This window comes from Panulirus ornatus, chromosome 46 (assembly GCF_036320965.1).
Source record: "Panulirus ornatus isolate Po-2019 chromosome 46, ASM3632096v1, whole genome shotgun sequence".
Classification (NCBI taxonomy): Eukaryota; Metazoa; Arthropoda; class Malacostraca; order Decapoda; family Palinuridae; genus Panulirus; species Panulirus ornatus.
Window position 1 is genome coordinate 8,033,228 of NC_092269.1, and position 6,000 is coordinate 8,039,227.

The window sequence follows — 6,000 nt, forward strand, 5'->3', positions numbered from 1 at the left end:
CTGTGCACCCAGGACTACCCCCACCTAGGGTCAAAGAGGAGGCGGAGGAAAGCTTTAAGGTCAAGGTGGTGTTGTCTGCGAACTTTAAGGTCAAGCTGGGGTTGTCTGCGAACTTTAAGGTCAAGCTGGGGTTGTCTGCGAACTTTAAGGTCAAGCTGGTGTTGTCTGCGAACTTTAAGGTCAAGCTGGTGTTGCCTGCGAACTTTAAGGTCAAGCTGGTGTTGCCTGTGAACTTTAAGGTCAAGCTGGTGTTGTCTGCGAACTTTAAGGTCAAGCTGGGGTTGTCTGCGAACTTTAAGGTCAAGCTGGTGTTGTCTGCGAACTTTAAGGTCAGTGTGTTGCTGTGAACTTAAGGTCAAGCTGGGTTGCCTGTGAACTTAAGTCAGCTGGTGTTGCTGTGACTTAAGGCAAGCTGTGATTCTCAACTTTAAGGTCAACATGTTGTCTGACGTCAGTGTAATAATAGTAGAGGGTGATGATACTGTGAAAGATGCGTGTAAGGGAAACGTATTATGTGATACAGTTGCATGATGTAGGATACAGTAGGATATTCGATACAGTAGAATATCCTGAAGGGGTGTATTAGTGTAGGATACAGTAGAATATCCTGAAGGGGTGTATTAGTGTAGGATACAGTAGAATATCCTGAAGGGGTGTATTAGTGGAGTGGTCGAAGGAACCCCCTTCGTGTAGACCACCTCCTTGACGACGTGGAGAAATGGCCTTTGAAATATGTCCGGAGCCAAACTTGAGATTGGACCAAGACACACACACACACTCTCTCATATATTCCCGTGAGGTGTGGACTGCCCCCTGGCACTACAGGGACAGTGGGTATAGATGGAAGGGATGGCGTGGTCAGGGAACTTCATTACCAACAGAATATGGGAGATTAGACCCTCCTGTGTGTGTTGGAAGAGATGATGGGAGAGGGAGGGAGACAGACACGCACCCCCACACGAAAATAGAAATTCCTCCCGTCCCGCCTTTTTGATTTGTCAACTTCACGTTCGTGACGCAATGGACGTACGTGTGTGTGTGTTGTGTGTGTGTGTGTGTGTGTGTAGTCGACACATTCAGTGCTCGGGGGGGGGGGGCCGTTCATTGTGTCTATATACACCTGGCGACATTTCGCCTCCTTTGTTTTTGAGAGCCGGGGGTCGGCGCGGGTCGACTGCCCCCAGCGTGCGTCCTGGATTCGAACCCGCGCGGGAGCTATTGCAGTGACTCGTGGTCAGTAACGTGAGCCACCACACCACGGAGGCTCTGGCTATTATTATCCTGTCTTATAAGTGTGTAGGACCATATTGTCCTGTCTTATAAGTGTGGAGGACCATATTGTCCTGTCTTATAAGTGTGGAGGACCATATTGTCCTGTCTTATAAGTGTGGAGGACCATATTGTCCTGTCTTATAAGTGTGTAGGACCATATTGTCCTGTCTTATAAGTGTGTAGGACCATATTGTCCTGTCTTATAAGTGTGGAGGACCATATTGTCCTGTCTTATAAGTGTGTAGGACCATATTGTCCTGTCTTATAAGTGTGTAGGACCATATTGTCCTGTCTTATAAGTGTGGAGGACCATATTGTCCTGTCTTATAAGTGTGTAGGACCATATTGTCCTGTCTTATAAGTGTGTAGGACCATATTGTCCTGTCTTATAAGTGTGTAGGACCATATTGTCCTGTCTTATAAGTGTGGAGGACCATATTGTCCTGTCTTATAAGTGTGGAGGACCATATTGTCCTGTCTTATAAGTGTGTAGGACCATATTGTCCTGTCTTATAAGTGTGGAGGACCATATTGTCCTGTCTTATAAGTGTGTAGGACCATATTATCCTGTCTTATAAGTGTGTAGGACCATATTGTCCTGTCTTATAAGTGTGGAGGACCATATTGTCCTGTCTTATAAGTGTGGAGGACCATATTATCCTGTCTTATAAGTGTGTAGGACCATATTGTCCTGTCTTATAAGTGTGTAGGACCATATTGTCCTGTCTTATAAGTGTGGAGGACCATATTGTCCTGTCTTATAAGTGTGTAGGACCATATTGTCCTGTCTTATAAGTGTGGAGGACCATATTGTCCTGTCTATGCCTCCTTATAAGTGTGGAGGACCATATTGTCCTGTCTTATAAGTGTGGAGGACCATATTGTCCTGTCTTATAAGTGTGTAGGACCATATTGTCCTGTCTTATAAGTGTGGAGGACCATATTGTCCTGTCTTATAAGTGTGGAGGACCATATTGTCCTGTCTTATAAGTGTGGAGGACCATATTGTCCTGTCTTATAAGTGTGGAGGACCATATTGTCCTGTCTTATAAGTGTGGAGGACCATATTGTCCTGTCTTATAAGTGTGTAGGACCATATTGTCCTGTCTTATAAGTGTGTAGGACCATATTGTCCTGTCTTATAAGTGTGGAGGACCATATTATCCTGTCTTATAAGTGTGGAGGACCATATTATCCTGTCTTATAAGTTGTGGAATTGTCCTGTCTTTAGTGTGTGACCATTATCTTTTATATGTCTAGGAATATACCTTCATAAGTGTGGAGGACCATATTATCCTGTCTTATAAGTGTGTAGGACCATTTCCCTTTGAGCCAATACCTTCTATAAGTGCTGTGCATATAACCGTAAAAAGTGTGGGTTTTCATTTTGTGCTTCTGGGCCAGCCATGACTCGTGGTAGCGTTCAGTTAGACGAGCGAACCACTGTGTGTGTGTGTGTGTGTGTGTGTGTGTGTGTGTATATATATTTTTTTCCCCCCGGCTCTGGATGGAAGGTAGACCTTGAGAGAGTGTGGGGGGGGGGATAATCTCCCCCCCTTCCCCCTCCCCCCCCCCCCCCACCATGAGTCAAGTGCTGTCGTAACAGAGCGAAAAAGCCCTTTGACTGATGTGGTCCGCGAGGAGATGGTGAGACAAGGCTTTGTTGGAACATGTGTTGTGTGTGTGTGTGTGTGTGTGTGTGTGTGTGTGAGGTGGGGGGGGGGAGAGAGCGAGGCCCGTGTGTGTGTGTACCTTGGACGATCCTGGAATAATTTGCTTTCTGAGGAAACACCGGCGAGGTTATAATACTTTAGCGTGGGGGGGGCTTGTGCAACTCAAACATGGGGTTTAAAATGCGTAGAGTTGTGGTTTGGGGGGTTAAGGGGTGGGTGGGGTGTGGGGTCTGTTTCTGGGTGTTTCCGCCAACAGTGGCCTGTTGTGTTTAGATGAGAGATAGATAGATAGATAGATAGATAGATCAATAGATAGATAGATAGCTAGATATAGTCAGTGAGTAGTTTCCAGGGATTCATTGTCTGCTGGGGAATATATATATATATATATATATATATATATATATATATATATATATATATAATATATATCGCTACCTCGCTAACGCGGGAAATGGCAAATAGTTTAAAAGAAAAAAAGATTATATATATATATATATATATATATATATATATATATTATATATATATATATATATATATATATATATATATATATATACATATACACGTGTGTGTGTGTTTTCTTATCATTTGAAATGGTAGATATAAAGATAAGAGTTTTCGTGAGGTCTTTGCTGAGAACAACGAAGTTTGAAGTGAGGGAGGAAACGGCTTAGTGCAGGTAAACATTGTCGAGGAGCCCATCTTTAGATGGGCCCGCGGCCCGTCCTGGAGGTAAAGAGAGTCGAGGAGCCCATCTTGAGATGGGCCCTCGCCCCGTCCTGGAGGTAAACATTGTCGAGGAGCCCATCATGAGATGGGCCCTCGCCCCGTCCTGGAGGTAAACCGAGTCGAGGAGCCCATCTCGAGATGGGCCCTCGCCCCGTCCTGGAGGTAAACATTGTCGAGGAGCCCATCTTGAGATGGGCCCTCGCCCCATCTTGGTTGGCCAGGGCTTCTGACGCGGCTCTCGTGCCCAACTGTGGTAAATAACCAGACTGGATCTTCTTCTTATCCACGTTAATATCTGAATCTAACTCCAGTTTTTGATTAACCGTTCTGCTTGGATTAGTCTAGAAACCTCCCTTGACGACGTGTGTGTGTGTGTATGTGTGGAAAGCAAGACACAACACGGTGTTGTGTGTGTGTGGCATAACAGTGTCTGGGTGGAGCGCGTTGCCGCCACACCATGTTGCAGACTCAACTTGTGTGTGTGTGTGTGTGTGTGTCACCATACACACAGTGTGTGATGGTATGTGGTACACACAGTGTGTGGTGGTGGTTGGTGAGGGGAAGGGGTCGCCAGCGATCGTTTAAAACACAGAGAGAGAGAGAGAGAGAGAGAGAGAGAGAGAGAGAGAGAGAGAGAGAGAGAGAGAGAGGAGAGAGAGAGAGTGTAACAACCTGGGAAGGATAGATTAGAGAGAGGGGAATGACTGAGGTTTTGTGGTGTGTGACCAGGTTATCTGCCTAAGCTGTGTGGGGGGAGGGGCGGGGGCACAGCCTGTACAGTACATGGGAGGAGGGTTACAAAAAGGTAGAGAGTGGGGTGAGGGTAGGAGGGGGTTGCGGAAGGTAGGAGGTCCAGGTGTGGGGGGGTGGGTGTGGGGTAGGGAGGGGGTGTGTGTGGGGTGGTGGGTGTGGGGGTGTGGTGGGTGGTGGGGGTGTGAGTGGTGGGGTGTGGGTGTGGGGGTGTGAGTGTGGTGGTGTGGGGTGTGAGTGTGGGGGTTGGGTGTGTGAGTGTGGGGTTGGTGTGTGGGTGTGTGTGTGAGGTGGTGGTTAGGCAACGCGAGAGCTGATGTTTTGTGGGTTGACATTTATGGGCGAGCAGTGCTTGTTAAGCAAGCACACACACACACACACACACACACCACACACACACACACACACACACCGACACGGACGGAGGCACGCACGCACGCACGCACGCACGCACGCACACACACATACACACGCGTATGTATTATACAAAGTAGTGAATACATGATACATATACATACAAGGTGAAGAGACGGGGTAACTCCCCATAATACAACACACACACACACACACACACACACACACACACTTTCTCATATCGACACAAAACACAAGGTTCCATTTGGTGAGCTAGGGTGGGGGGGGGGAGGCTGCCACCGGCTAGGGGGGGGGGGAGGTGGGAGTGAGTGTGGCGTGACGGTTGTAAAAAAAAAAAAATGCTTTAGATTCCAGTGATCGTGTAGAGCAGGTGAGGGAAGGTAATTAGGAAGCGACTAGGTATGAAGAACGCACACCTTGGCGTGAATTTGTAGTGAAGAATTGGAAAGCGATCCTGTCTTTTTTCTCTCAAAAAATGTACGTCGGGTCATAGTTGTGTGGAAGACACACACACACACACACGAGAAAGGTAGAGAGTTCCAAAGCTTGGAGGAGGTGTCGGGGAAAAGAAGCAGGTATCAAATCGGCCCCACCCTTCGGACATACAATAACCATGGGAGGCAGCAGTTTTGCTGTGGTCTAGCTAGTGGTGGTGGTGGAGGGGGGCACGCAAGCAGTCAACACTCGGGAGCAAAATCCAGTGTACTGCTTATAGAAGAAGGAAAGTGAACCAAGAATGCGGCGTAGGGGCCAGGGTGGGGAGGTTCGAGTTTGGAAGTTAGCCTGGGACAGTTTATAAGTCGGACCGGTTTGGACTTCTTTCTGTCAAGTAAGGATGAAGAGCTAGAACCACCCCAGATGTGAGAGCAGTACTCCATACATGAAGGAGCCAGTCCCATGTATAAACAGAGCAAGTGTTTAGAAGGCAAAGAACTTTGGACATTTGAAGAGGATTCCCGAGTTTTTAAGAGGCAAGGCTTGGCTGATCCTGTATTGTGGGGTTCCCAGGATACAGTCGATGTTACAGTAATACCATGTATGTTTATTGAATCGAGATTGGGGATTACAGAATCGTCAAAGGAGAGACAGAAAAGGTGTGTGGAATTTTTGATAGAGAGATGGGTAGAAATTATATAATATATATATATATATATAATATATATATATATATATATATATATATATATATAATATA

General features: G+C 46.5%; 1 protein-coding gene across 6 annotated transcripts in view; it reads left to right on the forward strand.

The window, feature by feature from the left end:
• LOC139763118 (apoptosis-resistant E3 ubiquitin protein ligase 1) overlaps positions 1-6,000 on the forward strand; it is a 323,876-nt gene that overhangs the window by 31,828 nt on the left and 286,048 nt on the right. The window lies entirely within an intron of this gene.